The sequence below is a fragment of the Micromys minutus genome (genome assembly GCF_963924665.1).
Source record: "Micromys minutus genome assembly, chromosome: 19".
NCBI lineage: Eukaryota > Metazoa > Chordata > Mammalia > Rodentia > Muridae > Micromys > Micromys minutus.
The window spans coordinates 19,346,485-19,372,555 of record NC_137954.1 but is presented as its reverse complement, the minus strand read 5'-3'; the positions used below and the strand labels follow the sequence as shown (position 1 = coordinate 19,372,555).

Genomic DNA, 26,071 nt, shown 5'->3' with positions numbered 1-26,071 from the left:
AAATGTATTCATATACTTTTATGCAAAATGCTTAAAATCTGTACATTTATCTTTGCTTTTTAAAATAAAGCTTTTCAATTTAAAAAAAGAAAAGAAAAATAATATATTGGGTTTTTTTGCATTTCTGATGTTTCTGATTGATTGTGACAATTATTTGTTCTTATTATGAACTAAAGTGATTCCAACTGTTATGATTGGTTCTTAAAAAATATTTACAGTTCCATTAGCTGTTCCCTTTATTCTTGCAATAACACCCAACATGAGACCACAGGGAAAACGATTCAGAAGCACAAAGTTAATTTCTACCATGGATATGTTAATGGGTTAAATAATATTTTTAGCTAAAAGTAGGATTATGATATAATTTTTGTCTCAAAAAACTAAAACTGTGCACTTCCTTTTATTTATCTTAAATTAATATTGAGGAAATGTAATATGAATTTTAAATTAAAATAGTTTAAGGAAATAAACATTTATCTGTATAGTATTATATAAGATGTATATTTTTTCACATCATCAAGTTTGTCTGTAGTCATTGTTCTATTAATATGCAGAGATACCATTACCAAGGCAAGTAGTATGAATGAAAACACTTAATTGTTGTGTTTTACACTTTCAAAGTGTAACTTTCCACTATCATCATGGTGGGGAGCATGGCAGTCACATGACAATATGCATGAGGCTGGAGCAGAAGAGGAATGCTACATCCTGGACAACAGGTCTGGAGAGAGACACAGGGCTCAGCATGTCCTTTTAAATAGTCAAAGCCCCTCCCTGGAAGGAACATTCTTCTGCTCAGAAGGCTATACTCCTAATCTTGGCAAACAGAGCCACTCTCTGATGAAGCATTCAAATATATGAGCCAATTTGGGCCATTTTTTCAAACCACACAAAAAGTTCATCTTAAAGTGGAATGTAATTTTGTGTATAAGACAATCATTATATGACTTATATGATGCATGCAGGAAAGTGTTTGAAAAACTGCATAGTGTAGTCACGATACTTTCGTTATCTTTTCTAATTAAAATTCAACTTCTAAATAAAATATTTTAATTCTTAGTTATTTCAAGTATAGCCTTCAAAGAAAATGCTATTCAAAGTTATTCTTATACAAAATAAATGGTTTTTCTTCCTGATGTGTTAACTGCTTTCAGTTTGGGCTTATTTTATAATAGCCTAAGAAAGAAACATGGTAAACTATTCACAAAATAATAGCCAGAGATACTAAGCCATAACAATAGTTGTACCATATGAAAGGTGTTCCACAGCCTCCCTTTTATGCTTCCATGAGTTTGACTTATGCTAAGATGGTTTGGGCACAAATTCAGAAACAATTAAAGAATGATTTATAGCAACCCTTCTCACATTCTGTGGACAAAAAAAATGTGTAATTTAATGTGTAACAACTGGGATATAATCTTAAACTGCTTACAAAGGAAATATGTTAATAAGAAAAGTAAAGTGATTGAGCTTCTAGTAATATTTATGTATATTTCTAGAATCTAGAATGAATATATCCATTATTGATACACATACATACATCTAGCATTCCATTAAGTATGATGTGAGAATATTGAAATTAAATATTTGTTCATAAAGACCACTATTTTGGTGGGGGCATTATTTTTGCTTAAAATTGTTTTGTAATTTTTGCTTGCAAATATTTGTATATATAATATAAAATATACATTTCAGAAGGGAAAAGGACAGACAAAAAGTTCCCCTAAAACAAATACATGAAGAAGTTCTCTGAAGAAATGTATAATCCAATGGATACATGAAGCAAGCAATACATGCATATGAGAATCACTCTGTGTAATTAATATGAGAGGAAAGAAAATAGGAATGAATGGCACTTTAAATAGTAGTGTAGTTTAGAATGTGACAAAGGCTGGAGAGGGCATTTGGGATTAAGGACTATTTTACATCACACATGAGATTTTAAATTGATCAGGGCTTTTCGGATAATATTTTCTATAACCAATCATACAATAGTATATCTACTGTAAAATCTAGAAGTTCACTTTTAGGTTTATACTTCAAAGAAAAAATCAACATAATTGTATGCAATATATACATATTTCAAACAACAAATTACATAGCATTTATTGTTAATGGCAGAATTATTTGGAAATGAATTCTGTTTTATTATGGGAATTTATTCCAATTCTATTTCTTTTTGGTGAAAACTTAAAAGAATATAGAGTACATAAAATTGTTAATTTTGTCTATGATATTGGTTTGAAAATTTTGTCTTGCCCCTTTTTTTATATTTTCCTTTTAAAATCTTTGTACTTTAGAACTTTTTATATGTATTCAAAATCAAATAAAATGACAATAGTGGATTTCAAGGCTTAGAAAACTCATGTTAATGAAAATCATCTGTCCATATATTTAGATTTGTCTTATGTTATAATCTTTGCCTATAATAAACAATGTTAACTAAATTGATGGATAGTTACGAGATAAAAGAACAACTTTAGTAGATTCTGTTGCACTCGTATTATATTATTTATTTTAGTATATTTTGGGTTTAACTTAATAATATATGGAATCTGAATTACCATAAAGTTATCTCAATAGGGTTAAGTTAAATGTTTTACATACACAGAAATGAGTACTTTCTAAAGCAAATGAACAGGCTTTATTTAAGAGCATATTTCATTAGTACTTGATGACTCTAGAACACAAAAAAATTCAAAGCAGATTTGACAACATTTATAAGAAAATATTTGTATATACTAACAATACTGTTTAATTTAACGATGATGCTATCAAAAAGAAAATAAGATTCGGAATGATTGAAATTAATTTCCAAGTTCCCATGAGGAGTAAAATGATGTTGGATTTGAACTCAATTTGTTATAAAATTATATGTGTTGTTCATTTAAGAGACACTCTCTCCTTCTGAAGCCAAACTGGGGGTAGGGTAGTGTCTAGACTCACAGAGACTTTAAGTGCCAGGGTTGGGGGAATACACAGGGGCCTACACCCTCCCAGAGAAGAAAGGGAAGGGGAAGTATTGGAGGAGAGGGTGACCAAGAGGGGAGCAGTGAGCAGAATGTAAAGTGAATATATAAAAAAATAAATTTCTAGCTTCTGGCTATTATAAATCGGGCTGCTATGAACAGTAGAGGAATGGATGCAAAAATTGTGGCATATTTACACAACGGAGTACTACTCAGCTATTAGAAACAATGACTTTATGAAATTCCTAGGAAAATGGATGTATCTAGAGAATATCACCCTGAGTGAGGTAACCCAATCACAAAAGAACAGACATAATATGCAGTCACTGATAATTGGATACTAGCTCCAGAAAGCTCTGAACACCCAAGAAACAACTCACAAATCATATGAATCTCAAAAAAAAAAAAAAATAAAATAAATGCCAAAACTGGAAGCCTCAGTCCTTTGTAGGAAAGAAAAACAACAACAATAACAAGTGTATAGCACTCACTCAGAGTGAGATACACCTAGACCTTAAATCATAATAACTCAAGAGCTAAGAAGATAGCCTTGTGGCAAATTTTGGTGTATAAAACTCATTATATTTAATCAATACACACCAAGAAAACTATTTCCATGTTACGTTTTGTTTTACATGTACTTTATGCTTATGGTAACTAGTAAGATTTTAATGCATACTATCAAATCTTTAAAAAAATCAAGTACTGACAAAAATATATTCATATAGTTTTATGCCAAAATGCTTTTAAAAATTTGTACACATATCTCTCCTTTGTTTCCTTTCTTTATTTTTTATTTATTTATTTTTTCAAATACATTTTTTAAGGTTGTAATTAAGTATTTGTGGGTACATACACATACACATATGTATATATGTAACAATAATATAGGAAAAGAGACTATTAATTTGAGGGGATAGGAGAGAGACTGGGGGGGCTGTAGGGAGGAAAGGGGGATGTGATACTATTCTATCATAATTAAAATATATTCTTTTTATTTTTGTTGAGCTTCACACAGTCTGTGAGTTGTTTCTGGGGTGTTCAGAGCTTTCTGTGGTTAGTATCCCATTATCAATGAGTATCTCCCTTTTAAAAAATAAAGTTGTGAGAAAAAATAAATTAAAATAACTGAAAGAGAAGATACTGTCTCTCTGTGATGTGTTTTATCAAGGTTCCTCAGCAAACATGACTAGATTTTAAAGGTCTATGATATTTTGATAAAAATATTATGTGCATATATTTTAACATATTGTATGCATGTATATATTCATAAACAATTATTTCCACTATAAATCAGAATAAAGGCACAGTTTTTAGAGTAAGTTAATTTTTTTCCAGGGTCAAGCATGGGGTTGCTTAAATCCCAGAACTTCAGAGGCAGAAGCAAATTGAGAATAAGTTGATTTAAATCTGGAAAGTGCCTATATAATTTGACCACTAATACTGAGACCAGTACATCCCATATACACAGTCTTTATGAAGGTCTGTATATATATTTTTCTGATCATCATAAACAAAACTTAAATATAGTCTTCATTTTATAATTAGTAGAAAGTGGGTAAGTTTAATTTCAAAATAATCAAATAATTGCCCAACTATTCTCAAGTTAAAGGCACGTGTGTCTCCAAATGAAGAATTTTGTGAATCCCTTTGGATTATTGGTTTTTAAGCTTGTGGACTGAGGAAGCCTGAGGGTTTATATCTCCATTAGCAGAATGGAAAAAGATTTATATATTTCTAAGAGATTACCAATTTTTTGCATTTTTTTTGCATTTTATTGGTTATTTTATGTATTTACATTTCAAGTGTTATTCCCTTTCCCTGTCTCATAAACTCTCCCCATTTCTTTGAGAATGCTGCACCTTCCACTCACCCACTCTCACCTCACTGCCATGGCATTCCCCTATACTAGGGAATCGAGTATTCATAGGCCCAAGGACCTCTCCTACTATTGATGCCAGACAATGCCATCCTCTGCTACATATGCAGCTGGAGCCATGGGTCCCTCCATGTGTGCTCATTTGTTGGTGGTTTATTCCCTGAAAGCTCTGGGGCGTCTGTCTTGTTAATGTTGTTGTTCTTATGGGGTTGCAAACTTCTTCAGCTCCTTCATTCCTTTCCCTAACTCCTTCATTGGGTTCCCAGTTCTCAGCCCAGTAGTTAGGTGCAAGCATCCTTATCTGTATCAGTAAGGCTCTAGCGGAGCCTCCTAGTAAATAGCTGTAACAGGCTCCTGTCAGCAAACACTTCTTGGCATCAGCATTAGTGACTGTGTTTGGTGGCTGCATATGGGATACATCCCCATTTGGGGCCTTCTCATGAAATTCAAAATTCTTGAGAACCACCAATGAAAATCTCATGAAGATAATTTAGTAGTCCCTGATATTTTTGATGAATGTATCCCTAGTTTGAGTATATTATATTCACAGAAATGATTAGTATATGAATGGTATTTAAACAATATCTCAGATCAAGTATAAATTCCAAATACAATATTCAGACATCTCAAATCTCAATCGAAACCAATTAATATTAAATATCTAAAGTCATCAACTACTCTAGTGACAGAGTCACCCCATACATGACTCATAGGCTGATCCATTCTTGGGGTATTGTTGCTAAGCTAATCTGGGAATGATATGGCAATGAGAAGATGTCCCTTTATGGGAACATAATTATCTCATAATGATCTCACAACAGAATCTATGATGGTGTTATTGATAGATAGGTCTTGTGTTATATCATTGGATGGTTCTCTGTCAGGGGAAAAGAATCATAGTCTAGTCTGTATCCTCCTAGCACAGATACTTTGCTTCTAAGAATCTGGTGGAATCTATTCTTAAAGCTGCTGTTGGAGGTGATCTCCATAATGTGTACCAGTAATTACCCTCAAAAGTACCAGTGCCATGAGTATACTAAGACTCCCAATCTTCACATGTAGAAAAAAAAAGCCCAAGTGTTCTATCAGAATCTGTACAGATGATTCTAATGGGCAGTCAAGGGTAAGAATCACAAGTACAGAGCCTGTTTATTAATACTATAGAGGGTGTTCGAGTCTCATGGGACGTCATTAACTCAGGGATAGAACCAGCCCAGAATACTTTCCAAAGAGGCATTTTCAAAAGGGTATCTCTATCTTTTTTTTCCCCTTGGGTTCCCCGGGGATCGATAATGCTCTTCATCTTTCACCAGACTGCCTTGATCGTAAATGGCACGGCCTGTTGAACCTACAGTCAGGAATCGAAGACATATTAGCTCTTTGTAAATAGTAATTTTTATCTTGTGTAAATACATTTGGAACATTTTTTTCTGAGCACAAGAGGGGCACTTACATTTTGTGATGAGCTATATACTCAACATATGGGGTATTCTTGAAAACACACCAGATAGATTACAGATTTGCTCCCCTTTATCTATTTGACACTGGAGAAAAATTTCTAGAAGGAGAAAGAGCTCTATGAATTTGTTAGGGCTTTCATAGTCTGGTTATCAGAAGCCATGAATGGCACTTAGGATTTGAGAACATGAAAATTAGCTCTTTATCTCTATGTATCCTCTGAGTTGTTAATTAGCCTTTAAAAAATAGGAAATGTATCCTTGCCATTGAATGAGTATTAAGAATTAAATTATTTTCAATCACATTGCTATTTAGTTGTCTTTGTCCCTAGTTTCAGTGAATAATCATTGATGTTGTCCAGTACAAAAAGTCATCCCCATGGCGTTTCCCTCCAACTATTAAGAGTTTTATCCATATCATTCACTGTAACAGATGTGAGGAATACAGCTTTTCTGCCATATTTAAACAAGAATATTCCAATGCCTTAGCAGCTGCCCAGCTTCCTAAGAACTCACTAATCCTTTAATCTCCAGACACTTTTTTTTTTCAAAAAGCAAAACAAATGCAATATGGATCAAAAAATTTAATCAGAATGCTTAAAATGCAATTACATTCATCAGGGTGTTCTGTTAGTCTGGGTATTAAATCTGGGCTTTATTCAATATCCTCCTCTTATTATAAAGCAATATTTTTCCACTCTGTAAACCATCTGATCCCTAGGCTAATGTCTTCTCCTAAATAGTACAAAAGAAGCACACCATGGAAAATGAGATTCACTCATTTGAATAGGAAAAGTTGAAATCAGACTCTGCCAGAAATTTTTTACTCATAAGTGATATGATCTGCCCGCCTCAGAGTTATCACATTAAGCCTTCAAATAGTAATACAAGATCATTATGCCAGTCTAAATGTCAAATGTATATCCTCCTACACACCTCCTCATTTGAGTAAAAAAAAAAAAAAGTCAGCAATTTGAACTTAAAAATAATAGGCTATTGTTCCTAATTCAGTATTTGCAACATTGAAAGGCAATGCTGGTTTTCATGCAAGCCTAGTAACCTCCAAGTTAAGAACAAAATTCATCTCGGTTTTATTTCTCTAACTCTCTGTCTCACATCTAACAGCATTCAACTGTAACAACAGCTTTAAAATAAAGAGCTGTCCAGCACAGCCTGGTGTGGAACAGTTGGGTGCTTCCTTTCAGTCTATGCCCTAGCATGGCACAGCAGTTAGAATTTTGTAAGACATATGGAAGTTAAGTGAAGCAGAGGAGTTAGTTCAGGGACTGCCACTGACAAATGTCATGCTCAGAATAAGGCAGACGCTCTGAGACCTTATGCTTTGGTCAATATTTAATGCGGCGTTTGTGAAATTCACAAATTGCTTAGTTATGTACAAAGCCAATTTGCCTTATTTTTTACACAGTATAAAACTGTGTTGATAAAAAAAAATTCAGAAGTGTTTCTATCTTAAATCACTGCAATTAATAAAGGCAGAAGTAGCTGATCCACTCAGTATTCTCATCATATGATCATCCTTCAAGTGAATATTAAAAAATGTTAAAATACAAAATACATAGCTCAGCATGCTTTTTGTCATACTACCAATTGAACCCACATGAAGTTACATTAGAGATGAGCAAGGAGAATCATGGGTCCAAATGGCCAAACACACAGCCATCTGTACATTTCTCAATAAATTTGTCTACCTGTGATCTTGGTATGCATGTACCACAGGGTAGCTGTGAATGTGTCTGAACACAAACGTCATAAGCGTGTTTAAATAAATAGTTATTTTAAAGTATTTTGTAATTTGGTTGTATGGTTCTCAGACACAAACTTTGAAGATGGCTACTGAATATGGTAAACTCGAAAGACTGGACAATTTGGAGATTTGCAAATGGACACAGACAAAGGAGCATTGGTGACAAAAAGCTTCTCACTGGGTGGGTCTCTTTTTGGTACCACACCTAATGTACATCAAAATTATCAAAATGTATAAAGCCTTAAGGTGTTTGCTGTTTATAATGCTCCTTTCTGGGCTGCTTTTGCCCTATCTTAATATTTGTGGTTAAAATAGCAATCATATTACTGATGAAAAATTAACCCCTAGAGAAAGTTACATTTCTTGATCAAGGAATTTACTGACTTCACTAAGGTACTATAAATCACCGAGACTGAATGAGTACATTCCTCACCTTTTGCCTATATAATTTAAATCTGAAAACTTTTAAGCAGTTAAAATTGGATCTCCTTATGGGTATAGAAGATAACCCTTTTGTCACATCTTATAAAAATAATTTTTGTGGTGTGTTCTGGATGACAAAGGAAGGAATATAAAAAAATTTATAGTAAGAGAAGATTTGTCTTCCCAACTCCAGTCTTACAAAAACAGTAAAAATGAACCTGGAGTCATGGTGTGGCCATCAATATCACCTAATGGAGGGAGAAGCTTTAGTACTGGGTCTTCACAATAGAGCAAATCACCAAAGTCCTATCTATCTATTAAGTGAGAAACAATTATGAAGTCACAGCTAATAATTTGTAACCTTGTGTATAACATGGCTGTCTTTGCAGGCTTTTTCAGATCCAAACTGAAGAACTCAAATTGGAGTTGTTCAAAATCATGCTCTTTTTAAAACTATGAAATTTATTTTGCTTTGATTGTCAAATTCATTATACAGTGAAGAACTCAGAGTATTATAGACTGGGAACCTGGAACTCTCCAGTGCAGGATTTCCTGAACACTTTCTGTAGATCCCAGAGAAGAAGTAACAGAAGATGAATGAATAACAAAAAAGAAACACATAAAAGAGTAAATCAGTTCATCAGCAAATGGTGAACACAGGAAATCACAACTTGCCACATTTTGAAATTTATTAAATAAAATTTTACACCCAAACTCGGGCAAACTCTATAGATTGGTTTTCTCAATTTGGGGGATAACATTTGAAATGTAAATACAGAGAATCCAATAAAATAATTTAAAAGAGTAACTTTATTTGCCTAAAGTAATTTTTATCTTGAGGGTTACTGCTAAATATGTATACCCTTTCTAATTCTTTCTGTACTCTGGCTGTCTGGTTCAACTCAGCTCTCCTGGCTCCAACTTGTATCCAAGCTGCCTGATTCAGTCTGGCTTCTCTGGGAGTCTCACTGAATTGCCCTGCTTGACTTCAAACTAATTCTGGTAATTTGATCTAATCATCTGGCTCTTTCCCGTTCTCTGGCTTCAACTGCTTCTACTGAATAGAAATGAATGGCATGAATTCATGAACAAATTCAATTCCATTGTACTGCCCCAGACTGCACTGACTGACTGCACTGCGTCTAGCTGCATTACCTGAACTCCACTGACCTGCACTGAACTGACTCAAATAACTTCCACTCATATCAACTTCCTCTCTCAGCACTCCCTTCAATCGCCTCTAGAAGGGCACACCCTATTCTATCAAAACCTTTTGTGATTTATCATGTTTTCTGTTCCTCAAGTGGAAGTCTTTGTTTGGAATTAAAGGTGGGTAAAGGGAAATGTCTATATTCTAGCAGGAGTTGCTGGATTGGAATTGCTCTATATGTCAATAAATTGTTGTAAGCATAGTGTGATGATTCTCATAGTCCTTTATTTACACATTATCCATTAGTTTTTTGATTATGGAAAACGGATAGCCATATAATCAGTAATTAATGGCTTTCTCTATGAAGACTTATAAAGTCATTAAGTTTGCATATATATCAAAATGACTAGACAGTTTTACTTCATAAATAGTGCACATGTAGCATTTAATTCTCAATATGGACAGTTACCACTGTGAAAGTAACATTGATAATGTTGGCAATACATATGTAAGTATTCTAAGCAAATGGAGAAATATGGATGACACATTTAATAAATACAGCATAGAATTTTATGCTATCATTGTGCAAGATGCAAACTTCAAGACACAGTATTAAACTTTGTATTCTTTGAATAAAAGTTATGTCAACACAACAATAAAAGTATTTAAATAGTAATGAATAATTACTTTTATTCATTCCCTAATTATATACCTGGCAATTTTATTAAAATAGAATCTATATGACATTTATAGAATATGTCCCTTACAGATAAATTTGAAGCTACTGATGCCTTTTTGATTGTTAAATAATCCTATCTTAAGTATTGATTTTTAACTTTAAGAGCAATCTTAGATTATTTTTAATACTTAACATGCAGTTGTAAAGACAAGGGTATGTATAAAAATCAAATGGCAGTCATTTTTCTACACTGACATCTCAACTGGAAAAATAAAATTATAGAATATTTTTTTCTGAAGTGATTTTGCCTTTATTTCCTTCACTTTAAGCCAATCATTCAGTTTCACAGTGATTTCTGGGGTGGGGCAGAAGGAAGGCATCATCCAGAATGATGGAGGCCGTGGCCTGCCTCACTGGGGAAGCTGGAGGAGCAAGACTGCCCTGCGGGACTGCCCTGCTGGCAGGTAGAGAGCGGGAGAGCTGGTAGGCAATGTCTTCAGCAGCCTCCAGCTTCTGCAGCTCAATCAGCCTGTCACCTGCTGTGGCCAGGGAGTTGGTGATCAGCCTGGCTGCCTTGGAGTCCCCCTCAGCAGAGAGGATGGCTGCCTTCTTCTGCTGCTCAGCCTTTCCCACCACAAATCTGGCTGTCCCCGCTTCCTGCTGAGCCACCTGTTTGGCTTCCACTGCCTCTGTGAACTTCCCGAAGGTCAGATGTGTCAGGGACACGTCATCCAGGATGAGCCCAAATGTTGCTGCTGGTTCCGTGAGGTCATCGCTCACCTGCCTAGAGACCAGCTCTCTCTGGGTAATCAATTTTCCGGCATCGAATCAAGCCACCACCGACTTGAGGATCTCTGTGGTGATGGACGGCAGCACCGGCTCATCATAGATCTCGCCAACGCTGGTGTAGATTCGAGGAAGCAGGCTGGCCACCGGCCGGAAAAGGGTGCATAGTGTAATGTTGACATTCTGCAAGTCTTTGCTACCAGTGATGACCGGCACATTCCATGGTCAAGAGCGGCAGTCAAAGATAATTGGTTTCTGTACCCAAGGGATGAGAAAGTGAGTCCCTTCCCCTACCACATTGTCCTGTGCGCCACGAAATTGGTCAAAGATGACGGCTCTGTGTCCAGCATCCACGTTATATAAAGCAGAGTTCACCATGCCTCATGCAACTGCTAAGGTCAGGCCGAACTTGCCGATGGACTCAAACATTTTGGCAGCCATGACTCCTTCTGTTGCTTCCACGCACACCTGCTTTCACTCTGACCTCTAAATGAATTCCCTAGTCAAAATTATAGAATATTTTGGCATTGATACATTCATATAATAAAGATAGAAGCCCAGTGTATTTTATATGCAAATAATATGCAATACCCTTTTAGATAATATTTATATACATTTAAAAAACTTTATTAGATACTCTGTATTTATATTTGAAATGTTATCCCCCTTTTCCACTCCTCTCCCATCTCCTGTACCCCTCTACTTGTCTTCTGGAAGGTGCACTAGCTCCCAATCACCCACTATATCTTAGTGCCTTGGCATTCCCCTACATTGGGAAAAACGTGCCCTCCCTGGAACCAAGGCCTCTTCTCACACAGGCACTGCTATTCTCTGCTACATATGCAACTGCAGCCATGTGCCCCTCAATGAGTGCTCAATGGTTGTTGTTCTAGTCTATGGGAGCTGTGGAGGATTTGGTCGGTCGGCAATGTTGTTCTTTCCATGAGGCAGCAAACCTCTTCAGCTTTTTCATCCCCCTCCCCGACCCCCCAGCACCCTCACAGGTGTCCCAGTGCTCAGTCTCATGGTTAGCTGCAAGCATGCTCAGAGGGATGACTCTGGCAGAGCCAATGAGGAGGCACCCCCTATCTGGTACCTGCCAGCAAGCACCTCCCAGCATCAGTAATAGTTGGTACTTAGGCCTGGTGGCTGCACGTGGGGTGGATCCCAAGGTGAGGCAGCTCCTGAATGATCGCCTCTTCAGACCTTCTCTTCCACTTGATCCTGTACCTACTCCCTTGAGTGTTTTGTTCTCCCTTCTAAGAAGAACTGAGGCTTCCACATTTTGGTCTTCCTTCTTCTTCAGCTTCATAATGTCTGTGAATTTTTTCTTGTGCATTCAGAGCTTTCTGAGGCTAGTACTCAGTTATCATTGACTGCATACCATGTGTGTTCTTTTGTGACTGGGTAAACTCACTCAGGGTGATATTCTCTAGTTCTATCCATTTGCCTGGGAATTTTGTAAAGTCATTGTTTTAATAACTGAGTAGTAATCCATTTTGTAAATGTACCACACTTTCTGTATTCATTCCTCTGTTAAAGGGCATCTGGGTTCTTTCCAGCTCTGGCTATTATAAACAAGGCTGCTATGAACATGGTGGAGCATGTGTCCTTGTTATATGTTGGAGCATCTTTTGGGTATATGCCCAAGAGTGGTATAGATGGGTCCTCAGGTAATACGTTGTCCAATTTTTCTGAGGAACCTCCAGACTGATTTCCAGAGTGGTTGTACCAGCTTGCAATCCCACCAACTGTGGAGGAGTGTTCTTTTTTCTACACATCCTTGCCCGCATGTTTTTGATGACTAGCCATTCTGACTGCTGTGAGGTGGAATCTCTGAGTTGTTTTGATTTGCATTTCCTTGATGACTAGGGATGTTGAGCATTTTTTCCAGGTGCTTCTTGGCCATTTGGTTTTCCTCCGTTGAGAATTATTTGTTTAGCTTTGTACTCTATTTTTAACAGGATTGTTTGTTTATTTGGAGTCTAATTTCTGTTTTTAATGACTATTGGGAAAAAAATCCATGCATGCATGTTTCTCCATTGATTTCAGCTTATTCAATAAGCTTTTACTAGGTTTTCTGACAACATATTTTAAGTTTATAAAATTATCCTGAAATTCTGTTTTTCTAGTCGTGAGGCTCATACTACAGACTGATCTATATAATTTCTGTTGAAAATGCTATTCTTCTATTATACGTTATGCAGTACCACATGGGTTTGCATCAATAGTCATCAATATTTAATATTTCCATCCATGTAAACTACTGATATAACTGGTCTTCTGTTAGGTTGGCCATAAAACCTCCGAGTATTTACAAAAGTGCCTTACCTGCCCTGACATTTAGTTCTTGGTGATTTGAGGTTTGTAGTTTTCAGTATAGGTTCATTTATATTCTGACCAAATATCAAAGCATGCATTTGCCTGTCATGTGCACTCACATATACAGCATGAGCGATACATTGCAAAAGACGATGGATAACACTCACAAACGAGTTTTATTCCTACTGTGAACAAGCACACATTGGAACAGAGATTAGCAGTACTTAAGACATAATCTCAGATATAAAGTATTACACCAAACACAGTTTTAATTTTATATTAGCATTTAGAGAACAAAATTATATCTTAAAGGAATAATCAATCAATCAATCAATAAGAAACCTATATTTCAGAGAACAATGGGAAACATTATGGAAAGATTCTCCTTGAATTGTGAAGCTCTCATAAAAAAGGGGGCGTGTAAGGCTTTGGGTGATGGAAATGAACCTGACAGATGAAAGTTATTTTATGTGGAACATACAGTACCAAATGAGGCTATTAGGAGATATAATAGCTAATTAGTTGAGAGTCCAGGATTATCTAAAGATTACTGGGGCAATACTATCTTTAATTATTTTTGTTTCTGATAGATATCCAACATTGGGTGCAATCACAGTTATTTTGGGACATGGGAGAAGTCAGATTCTGATGTGTATACAATTATATCTAATAGACCCAGGCAGGACATTTGGACCTTGTTGGAAGTCTCAAAGGTTGTTCTGACCCTGCTCAGCCTGTTAGTCAATACAATTAAAGCACTGCAGATAATCTCAGGTCATTTCAGGAGCTATTCAAACTAAATTATGACTTGCAATAAAACTAGTATTGGATAAATAAGAATATGACATCTTTTGAAGGAGAATTTATAGATAGATAAGATTTGACCCTATAAAATTATACTGGTATACAATAAAAGTGATTTAAACATCAAAAATGAGAAGACTTATCAGGCAATGTGAATTAATAATAAAAATCATTGTAATACCTGAAAGGGAGGTGGTTTATATTAAAATAGTTTTCAAGAATGAAGTCAAAATAAAAGGCATGTTAGAAATATGGTAAGAAATCAAATTGCCCGATTTTGTCAAACCAGGAGATATATTTTTTAAATTGCAGGTTTAAGTAGTACAAGGAATGGGCATATTAGTAAAAATAATTTTCAATTTTTATCACAGATTTGTCTGCCTCAACCTAGACACCCTTCCTTCATTCTTGACTTTAACTGTTGAGATTTAAGCACAAGTTCCAAAATATGATGATAAATACATATAAGTTGAATTATGTCACTGCCACGAAGACAACTTATCTGGATCATGAGACATATGTTGAGTTAAAAGGGGGACCACTTATGCATAAAGCAGAAGTTGGTTTCAAGGTAAATTAAGGATTAGTTTTGAAGGATTAATTTTTATCAAAAGATGAACTGATATTAAAAAAGGCTGTAGATGTTGTATTTGATTTATATTAAGTATGTTTGTAGGAATTTTAATCAAGATTGATAAGCTCTATTGTGGTATTTCATGATGTGCTGACATATCCATTTAGTACCAGGATGTTAATTATCCTCAAACAATATTTTCCATGTGTTACCTAATGCTGAAACTACAGGACAACTCTTTAATTTCAGTATAGTATAGAAAATGTTAAATGTATTGAACCCTTTCCTTTACCAGAGTCAGCACTGGCTATTTCAATCAGATGATTGATTTGTGATCTATATTGACAGTGGCCATTATAGAGAATACTGCTTTACATAAGGGCTTTGAAATTGTTATATTTAGGTGACAAGAAGATTTTATCTTATTTTCCTACAGGTCATGGCTAATATCTTTCACATTTGCCAGTATTGCATATTTACCTTACTCTTGTCTGGTAAAAAAATGTTTACCACTTCGCCCAAACTTATATAGTCTGCTTTGATAAATGGATTATAGAAGTATTTTGTTCTTTATTCTACACACGCTAATCACTGAGGCAAAAGATTTGACCTTTCTTCAATTTAAAGTTAACTAAGGATATGAGAAATTGTTGGGTCTCTTTCCTGATACTGTATGGCTAGAAGAAATTTAGGGAATTATATTATTGCAAGACCAAAATGAATGAATAAATGGATGAATAAGTAAATAAATAAATGCACCTGCGCCAGTCACCATACCATGTTAATTGCTCTTTGCCCATCATAAAATCTCATTCATGTGCCTATGAACATCAGGGCCTATAGCTTTTTGCTACTATCTCTTTCTCTGCCTAAGAAAACACAAGAATCGTGTTGCAAGGAGTTATCAAACTCTACTCAAAAACTATTGCATTAAACTCCAAAAACTCTTGATAAATTTTTAGCAGAGCTTATCTCACCCTATCCCTTTCTCTTTTTTCATCATAAGTATAGTTCATATATTATTTGATAGTTCAAGATGAATATTTCTTAACCTCTGAAATTAATAATCTTTTGGCTAAACATTCTAGGTCAACATCTTTACTCTGTGCAAGAAAGAAACCTTTAGTGTACTTGAACATTTTGTGTTGTCTTTGTAAAAACTGTAATGTTTTGTATGATGACTTAACTCAATAGTTTATATATATATATATAATCGCTACTTGCTCAGATATTAAGAAGAAATAGTAAAAAGTTGATAAGTGGAAATCCTATATTGTAGTTGACCCTGGGAAAATCCTGTAGAGAATACCTATCCCAAGTTGTTATACACATGTAAAATAAGCATTCATAGTGGACTGAGTAGGTTTTAAGGGAGAATACTTAATGAAACTTGATTTTTTTATACTATATAGCATTTGAGCTATATAATATGCATAACAATTATGCATTATTCCACTGAAGGCTCGTACTATCTTTGAGCAAAAAACATACACTTTTTATAAGCATTTTCAGAAGACAAATTTTCAATACATGCTAACCACATAGATTTTTTGGGTATTATAGTTGTTGAAGTTAATTTGGATTAAAACAGTTGATAAAGTGAGCTAGATTCACTTGTCTAAAGAGAATAAACTTCCATTTGTGTGTTTTAAATTTACAGTGTGTAAAATTCTTGATATTTTTTTTCAGAACATTATCTGTTTCCCTTCACAAAACAAATTAATATTTTAATGACACATACTGCTCACATTAGCATAAGATTATTCCAGCCACAATTTTAGTACAAATATGGGAGGAGCTCTGGAGGGTCCAATCCCATCGCTATCAACCAGGGAGCATTGGGAATTGATAGTAGCTATATGATGTCCAGGAGGGAAAATGGTGGGATTTGAGAGTTTTTAGAAAAGATGGATGGACATGCTGGATATGGTCATATGTTATTATCTATGTGTTTGGAATTCTCAGAATACGAAAGATAAATTACTCCTTTGCATTCAGAATACACATTTTGCTATTGTGACATTTACCTAAGTAAGTACATATTGGTTCAAGGTATGAGTTTAGGATAGGTATGGAACTTAGTTTTGGAACTTTTCATAATTGAAATGTTTCCTTTAACTCAAAGCACTGTCTCATATTTCTGTTCAGTAATCTCTAAATTTTAATTTGCAATCCTCATTTTAGAAAAAAAATAGTTTTTTATTTATATATTACATAAATGTATGTCTTTGATTAGGTAATGTATCAAATAAACCTTGCTACATCAAGGTTGGCAACTAATGACAGTAACAACATTGGATATAAATCCATACTGTATCATTTGTTTGATACTGTTCTCTTTACTGTCAACTTTGTGTTAGAATTAATTATATCACCTGGTACTCTGAAGGCTGATCTCCATGGAGAGCTAGCTCAGCTCCTTTTTTGATTTTTTTTTATACCTGATGCATGGTTTAATTGAGTTTTCTTCAATATAAGTGATTCTGATTTTGGTGAAGATTAATGCAGTTAAAAAGGGATAATAATCTGTAAACTCACCAAGTTTAGCCATCTATAATAACCTGCAGTAGATCTCACATCTAGAAAGCAAACACACCCAGTGGGGATGAGGACATCCTCACTGTTATCAAACACTCTCTGCAACTCATCTTGAAACACTCACACTGGTTAGGTACCAGCACCATTCACACATCAACTTTTGCCAAAAGCTTCATTTCTTTCCCTTGATTTTTAACCTTAACAACTTCAAGTAAAGTCTCTAGAAACACATTTCTTTAATTTTCTGACTACTTTATTGCCTTTTAAAATGCTTTCTCCCCCCCCCCGAGATTATAAAAAAGTACATTATTTTTCCTTCTCTATCTACCTTCTTAATTATCCCGCATGCTCCTTCCTGTTGTGATAGTCATTGCTGCCATTTTTTATTAATTGTGATTACACGTGTATGTACAAATATATATTTCTAAATATAGCCTGCTCAGTCTGTATAATATCAGTTATGTGTATGGTTACTTTTGTTCTTAGCACAGCATAGCTTCTACTTTAGAAAACCTTGCTTTAAAAATCTATGTAGGTTATGAATAGTAAACACTGATAGTTATTTCCATTACTTTAAAAAAAAGTCAATATGTTTACAGTAATAGTTATACATTAAAGTTTAGTATCAGTGATTTAATGCAGAAAATAATTATTGTGATGATGATGAGGAGGAGGAGGAGGATGAAGATGATGATGATGATGATGATGATGATGATGATGATGATGATGATGATGACCAGAAAGTGTGCTATGCAGTGAGGATCCACTGCACTGTGTGACATAATTATATACATTTGGAAAATTTGTGATAAGAATTGTCTTGGGTACAAGCCAGAATACAGTTTGAATACATTTCTCCTTAATACATGCAACACGGCTCTCTCTGTATTCATCACGTAAGTCCTCTGTATCCCTGAAATGTCAAGTTGTGTTTCTATTATACCTTGAGTTTCAGTTCGCCACCACAAGCTATTTTTTTAGTGAACAAGAGCCGATGGCTCAAAAAAGATATATGGGAGTAAAGAATCCAGATTGGGTATTTGTTTGTTTGTTTGTTTCCTTCCATATTTTGTTTCTTAGTTAATAGAAACATGTTATATAAAATACCATCCTTAACTCCTAGCAGAGAGGTTGTTCTCTGTAGACTGCTAACAGAGGATACATGCACAGGACAGTGCTTTGACTTACTCAGTTGCTAAATCATTTCTGCATTTCTTTTACCTTTGCCAAGCATTTCACAGTAAAATACTTAGAAAATAGCTTCACCTTGGGTGAAAAATCAGAGTGCACTAGTTTCATTTCCAGCCAACATGTGTGAAGGTGATCTAGTCTATACTGCCTCTTAAGACAGTAACTGAACTCCATTGCAGCTCCAGTCCCAACCATAGATTCACTGGTGTGTTTCTTAGACAATTTGCTCTTCACAAACATATTTTTAATAGTAATGTGGCCATCAGTAAAATCAATGCAATAATAGTGAACATTTTTCACACTTAATTTGATACTATGTGTATAGTGGTGCATTGTTGATAATCCCTTAATTGTTTCTGTAAAACAGCAAGAAAAAAAATTGCTTTACCGTATTTCTTGGGGGAGCAGGGATAAAAATAAGGATGGAGACAAACTACTGATTGAAAAATAGTTTATACTACATGATAGTCATCCTTGAAAATACCACAGCAAAATCCATCCATCTGTATGCTGGTTTTAAAAATTGACTGAAAACCAAGTATGGTGTATCTTACCCTCACTCTACTGTTGGAAACAAGATCACAGGTTCAGATTTGTGTTAATGGACCAGGTTGATAACCAGACTTCCTTGAAGCTGTGTCTTTCAGCAGCACACTGTAAACCTGTAGTGTAAAATTACCCGCAGTAATCTAGTTGGTGCCAGGCTGTGATTTCTCAACTTTGTATATAACTGTTTGTGTATTCTTTTGTGAATTTTGAAAATTCTTGTTAGTCTCTTCCCTCTAGTTCTCTCAAGAGTGTTTACCATTGTTCTGGAAGAATTTGCTTTATGTGAGGCTCCATTGTCTGACTGACACATAATGTTGTCCTCTGGGAAGCTTCAAACAAAGCAGGCCAATGCTATGTCAATTAAATAATGTAACTACCATTAAACATATTTTAAATTTAAGACAACAGTAGGAACTATTTTATGTATTGTAGATTTGTCTGCTAGTTTAATAAATTGGTACTTACAGAGTCTACTCCAATACAATGATTTCAGTAGTACTAACTGGCTAGGATTACACTATCGGGCAGTCTATCCCTCTTGTTGAGAAGATCTTAAGTCTAATGACTACAGTTGCCAAGGTATGTGCATCACTACTACATCATAGGACTGCCATGCCCTGCTGGTTGTTGATGTAGTTAATGAACATCAGAGTTTGGTAGAACTGTTGGTTGCCTGCCCCCTGTCCTTTGGCAACTTACATGGCTTCTTCTTCTTCCATAAAAATAGTACTCAGGGAAGAATCATTAAAGGGAGTTTCTACTGTGGGGAACATAGAGCCTGGTTTTGAAGTGCAGAGAGTCTTAAGACACAGATGTACCTTCCATCTCTGGTGGGTGACCAAGGCCAGTAAAAATAGGCTAAATGTTTGGGGAGTCTCTTTGAAAGTCCTGGCCAACAACTCATGAGGGCTTCTCACATTTGGTAATGCAGTTTATTTATGTGGTCTTTAGATCTGGGAGAGACTTCTGTCTTCTACGATATAAAAGTGCATTAAAACTATATATGCATATTTATATACAGAATAATATAGAATAGTCCATAATATATAGAATAGTAAACATTTTTAGACTTATCTCGTGTGAAATACTGGACAAGGCAGAAGCTATTATAAGGTGGTCGCCAATAGGTTGTAAATAGTTGTCAAAATGCAGATGATAAGTGATTAGCTGTAAGGTCTCTAGTAACAATTAGAACAACCTCGGACCCATGAAAAATCACAGGAAAGAAAGCAGAAAAATTGTAAAAACGCACGAGCTGGGATGGCCCTGTGATATGCCTTCTTGTAGAAAACACATGAAAGTTATATTCATGAAATCTCAACAACATAGTTGCCTATCCAAGAATCATACACTGACAATACCAATCAATATGAAATTATGGACAGAAGAATTTTAACAAGGCCTGCCTCTGGATTGAGAGCTATAAGTATCCAGACCAGTATCCTTAGGGGAGGATCTCTATAATAGTCTATTCAATCACAAGTGGTCATTCCTAAACATAAATACAGAAGTACCATCAAGCACCATTAAATGTGTGTGTGTGTATGTGTGTGTGTCTGCCTGTGTGTTTATGTGTGTGTATTATGCATTGTCTCCCTCTCAACTCTCTGATCATCCATAAATTGCATATAAATCAGAACCATGCATTTATGATCAAAACAATGGATTTACCATCAGAACGGTAATCTAGAAAACTGATTGGCAACACTGATAGTCAGACCTCCATCCTTGGGGATCACTCTCATAGAAGCAGAGGGAGGAGGATCAGATAGGGGTTTTCTGAAGGGAAAACTGGAAAAGGGGATGACTTTAAATTGCAAATAAAAATATATACTACAAGAAAAACGTATAAAAAGATAAATGTATGGACATAGTTTCCACTTGTTTTTCTTTTATTTTTTAAACATGTTAACCACACGTGATACAACTCTATGATTTAATATTTAGCTGCTCTTCTATCCAGTGTCCCTTCCTATAACCCATGGGCAATATCACAGGAGAGAGCACCATGACAGTGAGGGGACAAGGCTAATTGTGGGACTGTATGTGTGCCACACTCATTACTACCTTAATTTTACAAAGCAGAAAACCCAGGTTTGGAAATTTATGTTTATACAGATCATAAGGACATTCAAATTAATACAGTTTGGATTGAGTTCTGTAATTTTAAATATTTTACTACATAAGTTTTTTTTGGTCAAAATTTATCTCATGGAGAATCTGTGATATGTGCTTCCAACTAGATACATGAAACAGAAAAGAGACTGAAGTGAGGAGAGGCTAGAAAATCTCAAATCTCTGCCAGTCCCCTCTAGCCAGACTCCACCTCCTAAAATTGTACAGAAATTCCCCAAACACTTCTACTAACCAGGAGAAGCTATTAAAATATGTCAACCTATGTAGAAGTTTTTTTATTCAAACATCACAGAAATTATGCACCAATTACCCATGTAATTATATTTATGTGTAGTCAAAATCAGAAATATAAATATAAAATATGCTGCATAAACAATATATGTAATTAATTTATTTTTCTGTTTCTCATATAAGGTTTCAAGGCTGACCACTGAACTGCACAGCCTATTATTACCTTTGAGGGAAGGTAAATCTCGAGGCAGAAGTCAATAGTTGCCTATAGTTCTCTGTTGAAGGATGGAACCTCACAAAAATTTTCTCCTTCCATATTAACATGTCAAGAAAGTATGCTACATTATGACTTTCAATTTTCGGCTGGACCCAGATCCTTTAGATAGGTCTGAGTCTTTCAGGGCTTCCACACACATCTGTCAAGGAGGTCACAGCTATTGGTTCAGCTTGAAACATGAATTTGGTTTTGAATGATTAAGCCTAGGTTTCAGTTTAGCTGGGATTTAGATAAAATTATACTGTGTTTATGTAGACTATGACATATGTCAGTATTTATGTCAGTATGTAAGTTTTATATTTTATTTCTCTCCAACATAGTATACCACCTTAGCTTATTTTGAGGTAAATAATAAAGTTTTTCTGCTTTTGTTTATTTTTAATTTTTTATTGTGTATTCTCTGTAGTTATATTTCAGATGTTATCCCCTTTTTCTCAATCCCATCATCCCTCCTCCTCCCATTGCCTTCATGAAGGTGCTCCCTCTTCCATCCACCCTCTCCTACCTCAGCACCTTGCCTTTCCTGTACACTGGGATAGTCAGTTTCCTTTGTTTCAGTAATCTTTTTGAGGGAAAAATCAAAATAGACCTGGCTATGGATTTGAAGGTTGAGAATATAATTGCTTCTTTCCACATGATTAGCTGTTGTTCACTGTGGGGCCTCTAGTGACTCTACAAGCTGAACATGCATGGGACCTTTGCCATTAACCTTTCCACAGGACCAGAATGTTTTTTTTTTTTTTTTTTTTTTTTTTTTTTTTTTTTTTGCCTTGATTCACACTTCCATACAGAATAAACTTGAAGTAATTTTGTTTGTTCAGGTCAGATTTTATTTAGTTCTTTGCCTGTCTATTTACTGTGTTATATGACAATTATGGTACGGCATCTCTCTGACAGATAGAAATATAGGAATATGTTGCCCATCAAAGGCATCTTAGGGCAAACTGATGAGCTAACAGATTGCTACAGGATAAGACACTTATAATTTTATTGATATGAAATTGAAGACCTGAAAGGGCCTGTGGGGGAACATTCTAGCAGTTTCATACTACTTTATTTTCTGAGTGTATGTGTAGGGGTGGTATACACTATTCAGGACCGAGTTACCTGTTTCTGTTTACACATGAAGATCTACTTGTATTTAACATAGTATAGTTCAATACATTTCCCGCTTAGAGTAATTCATAGTAGAAAAATGATTGATGTAGGCCAAGAATGTCTCCTTTGTTCCGGTAGTTATGCCAATCACAAAATTCCTGAACAAATGGATCATTACAGGGCACAGTATGTCTACACTCATTTGGCTGTCAACTTGTACTCTTCACATTTTCCTCATGGATTTAGAGAAGTGGTCCTATAGGTCCTATAGGACCTTTAGGTGTGATACCTAAAATCAGACTCTGTACAAAATTTCCTTCCCATGCCTTGTTTAGATCACATGGCTGTTTTATGATCTAGCCTAAGAGCTGTTTAATTATTTCAGCTGAGACAATCCAGTGTGAACGATCTCCTTTCTTATAGGAAGGGGCCATAGTAAAGAAGCCTTTCTTTGGCTGAACATTGACAAAAGAACAGAACAAAACTGGAGAACCTATAAACTGAGACTGTATTTTACCACGGTTAATACTTCATGGAACAGCCTTATTTCTATCCAAGATATGCACATGCCCTTCCATGAGGTTTGTGTATGGTTGGTTACACTGATCATCCAACAGATGGGTTGACACCACAGGAGATAAGGAGAAAGCCATGTGGTTGCTCCTTTTTCAGGTAACACCAGCAAAACTCTAGTCTTATTCATTTCTTTTCCTCTAAATATTAGCATGATAGGTGTGTGATCTATTTGAGGATGCCAACCTGAAGTGGAAACACAGGATTTTATCAGTGAGGAGTCATTATGTTTTAATTACTCTAGAGCATGCATCTATCTTAATATCAAAGGCTTTAGTTGTTCATTCAGTTCTCCTTTACCTTCTTCTTTTCTATCTTACTTGAAAGCCTCAGCTTCTTTTTTTTTCACTCCCAGAACAATTTGAAGTAGGACACCTGGTCATAAACAGTAGAGCTTCATTCTGGCCTTACCTAACAGCATCAGATTAAAATTATCATCACTTGAATCTAATCTCTTCAGTTACATGAGAATACCTATTATCTATTTCTAAATTATCAATATTTTAATAAAGGGTTAATTTTTTATTGTTTGATAAAGATAGCTTCTATCTGCAATTCAGCATATGTAAAATACTTTATGAGAAATATCTGATTATTGTACCAGAAAGAGTAGTGGAGATATCGAGTCATATTTTATTTTTAACAGTTCTTAAAAGAAAAGAAATAACGTTTATGGTTTCAATAATGTGTTTTTGGAAAATGGAGCTTTGCTCCAAACATTTTATATTAATTTGTAATGTATAAAATTCCTTAGTAATGATAGACTACTGTGGTGCATGCATTACTTGCAATAATCAACACTCCTTTCGGATCTGTGACTTTTATGTAAGTCTGTGAAGATGCTATCAGTAGATGAGACATAGTTGCTAATATTTACTGGAAAGTAATTTGAATGCTGTGACATTGGATTTATAAAAGCTGTATAGAAATATGAGGATTTGTATTCAAATAGTTATTTATTTACTTTTAGTCATTTTCAAATACAGACAACTGAAGATGTTCTTGGGAAGAACATAATGAGTGTGTCACCTTGGCCTGACACCACATTTGTCCAATGACTTTAGTGTGGCAAGATGAGTTTCCTATTACAAAGAAGCACAAGTGGAAATTTTCCCTTCACTAAGCTCAGTATCATTTAAAGTAAATAACTTTCCCCCCAGTGCTTATACAGAGATGTATGGAATTCCAATGGCTTCTCCCAGCCTTTTTATATAACAGTCCTATTAGTGAGTCAATGAGACAAAGTCTTTTCTGGGATAAGTGACTACTCTTGAATAAAGGCTGATTTGTGGTTTGGGAAACATTAATAATGAAATAAATTAACAACAAGATTTTTGTTTCTTTCCTGTTTTTAAAAATCTAACCAATGGCATTGTGCATGCCAGACCATCTCACTAGAACCAGATTATGTTCTCAGAACTAAATATTTTAACAAGGCTATGACAAACACCCATCTCTTTTGATATTTGACTGAACTTATTGGAAATAGATAAAAGGGATATTGTTGCCTACCTGGCAGGTCCTTCTTATCACTGTGTCATAAATAATGACTCCTACCTGTCACTTAATTCCCAACATTTGAAACCCTTGAGGCATAATTGGATTTTATTATAATATTAATTACTAAAATATTAAAAGTTAGTTAAAATAAAGTGATAGAGATGAGCCAGAAATTGGACCAGATTACCAGAATTAGTTTGAAGCCAAGCAAAGTAATTCATTGAGAAGCCAGTAAAGAGTAATCAACCAGCCAATAGAGGAGTTTGGGTCAGAACAATTTACTTGAATTACCTAATTAGAGTGTAGAAAGAACTATACAAAGAGTGAGTTTATTTTTCAGAAAGCCTCCAAGATGACAATTACATTTGTTGAATAAAAGCTGTATTTACAGTGTTTCAGATTCTCTCTCTAGTAATGTCAACAGGAAAATAGAAGCATACATGTTTGGAGGTACTTAAAATTCACAAAGCTAAACACACCATAGCTATTGAACATTTAACGAAAAAAAGATTAGAAGTAATTTGATGTATTACAGAAATACAAAGAGTTAATAATTACAGAAATACGAAGAGTAGTGTATAATTTATTTGGTTGTTTATAGTCTATATAAAATTTCTATTTTGAGAAATTATGATGAATAAGATAGAAAACACCGTTTTCCTTATTAAAGAACATTCTAGGGCCAGGAAAGAGATCAATTGGTAGAACATTATCTAGCAAGTAAACACTCCTAGTGTCAATCCACTGCAAACATAAAAGAAGCATGACAGTCCATCCCTGAAGTCTCAATTCTTGACTATAAGAACTCCAGAGTCATCCTCAGCTACATAGAAAGTTTAGAAGATGTTAGGCTACACAAATTTCTGTCTGAAGATCAATGTTCTAATAGCTATAGCAAATAAGTTAGAAAAAAATAAAACAGCTGTAAAAAATAACAAGAGAATAAAATTATGTATCAATATGTCATGTGAAAAAATGATTAGAACAGTGACATAGCAAGTCATTAGTAGAGAAACAGCCACTCTGGTCTAACTTCAGTGAATGAACAAGAGTGAAGTAAGCCTGTGAATAGCTGCTCAATCATAAATAGCATAATACCAACAGGGTTATTCTTACATCATATTTAAAACATATTAAAACAACATATAAACCTATGTGCATATATATATA

General features: G+C 34.9%; 1 protein-coding gene and 1 pseudogene across 3 annotated transcripts in view; one reads left to right on the top strand and one right to left on the bottom strand.

Moving 5' to 3' along the window:
* ERBB4 (erb-b2 receptor tyrosine kinase 4) overlaps nucleotides 1–26,071 on the top strand; it is a gene marked incomplete at both ends in the record, with an annotated part of 1,001,312 nt that overhangs the window by 609,412 nt on the left and 365,829 nt on the right. The window lies entirely within an intron of this gene.
* On the bottom strand, nucleotides 10,733–11,552 carry LOC308432945 (prohibitin 1-like; annotated as a pseudogene). The gene has a single exon. The product of its transcript is annotated as a prohibitin 1-like (transcript).